This window comes from Etheostoma cragini, chromosome 5, assembly GCF_013103735.1.
Source record: "Etheostoma cragini isolate CJK2018 chromosome 5, CSU_Ecrag_1.0, whole genome shotgun sequence".
Lineage (NCBI taxonomy): Eukaryota > Metazoa > Chordata > Actinopteri > Perciformes > Percidae > Etheostoma > Etheostoma cragini.
The window spans coordinates 30,966,402-30,969,714 of NC_048411.1; the positions used below are offsets into that span (position 1 = coordinate 30,966,402).

At 42.4% G+C, this 3,313-nt stretch overlaps 1 protein-coding gene across 1 annotated transcript in view; it reads right to left on the bottom strand.

Annotated features, from left to right (window-relative positions):
• LOC117944596 (U5 small nuclear ribonucleoprotein 200 kDa helicase-like) overlaps positions 1 to 3,313 on the bottom strand; it is a 22,585-nt gene that overhangs the window by 15,630 nt on the left and 3,642 nt on the right. The gene's annotated exons all lie outside the window — the stretch shown is intronic.

Below are 3,313 nucleotides of genomic sequence, written 5' to 3' on the forward strand. Positions count from 1 at the left end.
TATTATTATTATTATTATTATTATTATTATTATTATTAGACTCCATGTTCAAAGATTCCCCAGATTCCCAGAGGCTACAAACTTTAAGTACATTTCCAAGCCTGTACTTTGTTAATTGTACTTTAGTAAAGAAGTTAAATCAGTACTTCTACTCATACCAGAGTATTTTTTAACACAAGTACCTGTATCACAGTTTGTGGTCCCCACAAATGTAGCTAAACCTAGACCACACACACACACACACACACACACATATGCACACATACGTGTACGCACGCACGCATTCACGCACGCAGACACACACAGACACACTTACATGCACATACACATGCATGCACGCACACACACACTAACACACGCGCACATGCACACACACGCACGCACGCACATACACTCACACAAACAGATACATGTGCACGGATGCATGCACGCATACACAGATACAGATATACACACAAACACCCAGCCACCTACGCACTCACACACACAGGTAGAGATACACTCACACCTACACATGCAGGCAAACACACACACACACACACACACACACACACACAAACAAACAGCTGCATAAAGGCAACAAAGTCATAACTGTTTGAATAATTCACGGCGAGTGAAATTGCCGAGCTCTGGTTTCAGTGGCGTCGTTGTCCCGGCGATGGGTGGCGGCGGTAAAAAGTGAAAGGGAACTTCTCATGTGTGTCACTCAACACACACACACACACACACACACACACACACACAGGGACTTGCAGCCTCATCTCTGGAGGAAGATGCCGCGTCTCATCACCACTGACAGTAAGACATTAACATCTTTATAGTCACACTGATTATTTTTTATTGTGTATTAATCTGTTTTATGGATCAACGTGCGGATTATTTCCTGAAAATATTCACATTCAACAAGTTGACCTGTTTTCATGTTGGATATTAAGCTAATGTTTTAGTTTTTTTTTGTTTCCACCACCACCATCTTGGAATTCATGGTCAATAACCCTCATTTAAATAGAATTATAGCTAATATTTGAGTTAAAAAAGCAAAAATTATGAATAATTTTGACTAATAGATGAGATCAGAGGGATGAAGGCAACGTACAGCTCCCAGAAATGAGCTCATATATGTATAAAAGATTACATTTTGGGCTCTTCCACCTTTAATTTTTGACAGGACAGTTAGGTTGGGTGGTGGTGGGGGGGGGGGGGGGGGGGGGGGGGGGGGGGGGGGGGGGGGGGGGGGGGGGGAGTCATGCAGGATATGGTCCCGGGTCGGATTCGAACCCCCGACCTCTCGGCACACATGTCCCCGCTCTGTTTTCTGGATTAACGTGCGGATTATATCCTGAAATTATTCCCTTTTACCAGTGTAATTATAATAATATACAGTGTTTTCACTGTAGAACAAAATCCTTATTTTACGTAATACACCTTTTCTTTACAGTAGTTTTCAGTCGCAAAAAGGTCAACAATATTGTTGCCTCTTTACATTTTGTCTTAGGGGATTTTTGTCATTTTTTGGGACATTTTTGTCTTCGTGCAGTATTTTCCTGTTCTTTTCAAACAGGACCGTAGCCCCGGTCTTGTGGGTGAAATCCAGTCCTTCATTGGGTCTTTGTGTCTTTTGTCCCTCGGCTGCACACGGCCGTATATACTATGGTTATTACGGTAATGTTACGGTAATGTTACGGTAACGTTACCACATCTTCTGACAACTTACAGCTCACAGTAATGAGCGCACACTGTACATGTTTAGTCTTTAATACCAAGACTCCCACTTTTAACCCCTGTCTCATGGGTCTCCGGGGTGCAAGTCCAGTCCTTCATTGTGTCTTTGTGTCTTTGTGTCTTTTGTCCCCCGGCTGCACACGGCTGGTTGCTCCGGTTACACTCCGGGCTCACATCAAAGGCCCGACTACATCACTACCAGCTCAGCGTGTCAGGGGTCTCTTTGTTGTCCTCTTCATCCGTCCTCACAGCGGGACAATAGAGCCGCGAGGACAGGTCGGCCAGGGGAAGGTGACGGGGGGGTCAGGCGTAGCCTACAGGTTGGAAGAGCCAGAGCACATAACAGGCCCGCAGCCAGCCCGGGGGGGGGGGGGGGGGGGGGGGGGGGGGGGTTTCACAAATTTGACCTTTTTGCAGCTTTTTTTGTCAAAATAACAAAAACATTGAAAAACAAAATGTCGGAAAAATTTCTTCTAAAGGCGACAAATGTCTGAAAAAAAACCCAATAAGGCGACAAAAACCTGCCTAAAAAACAAAATGAAGTCTATAAGAAGATGTAATAAAAACCAACAAAAAACATTGAAAAAAAAAAGTCGTCAAAAGGTGAGAAATGTCCAAAAAGGAGACAGAAAAAACGCCAAAGACTTTGCAAAAAAAGTCGACAACACCTCAGAAAAAGATCCTCCAAAAAAACCCTAATAAAATTTGAAATTTAATATCTGTTAATAGATTATGGAGTAAAATGTTATTGCAGAATTGTTTTTAAAACCCGAAATAAGTCCCTGGTCAGTTTGACCCGGGGGACACGGGGGGATGCCGGAAGTCAAAATAGAAGTTTTTAATCAACATTTTTAACTTTTTCTAACGTTTTTGTCACTTTTTTTGAAGTTTCCAACACTACGTAACACTAAGTTATTAACTTTAGTTTTACAGTTACTTTTTGAATTTATGGTCAATAAACCTCATTTATAGGAAATTATACCTAATGTTTGAGTTAGAAAAGCAGAAATTAGGAATTATTGAGACTAAAATTAAAGGAATGGATGTTGATGATAATCACAGACTGGAATATGTCAACTTTTACTCTGCTGGAGCAGTTAGAGGGTTTTCTTCCCATCAGTCATTTATAGACACAAATGCATGGAAGATAAAAAATACCCCAATTACACTTTTAATGCAAATCTGAAAAACAGCATCCATGTTTTTACTCGAGGTAACGAAGACGAAGTCTCCACTTTTCAAGAGGAACATGAGAGAGAAAGACACAGAAGAAGAAGGGATGGTGACAGAGAGAAAAAGAAGAGGAAAAACAGGAGGAGACGGTCCTCTAGAGGAGAAAGAGGAGAAAAAGAGTTACACACCAGGCCTGAGAAAAGAGAGAGAGGAAGGATGAAGAAAGGAAGGAGGGATCCAGAAGCAAAGGGAAGAGAGAGGGAGGAAGAGGAGCAGCCGGAAATAAAGAGCTGGAAGACGGAAAAAACAAGGAAGAATGGAAGAAATGAAAAGGCTCGAAAAATGGAGGAGGAGAAGGTGGAGGAAGAGGAGGAGGAGGAGGAAGAGGAGGAGGAAGAGGAGGAGGAAGAGAAGGAGG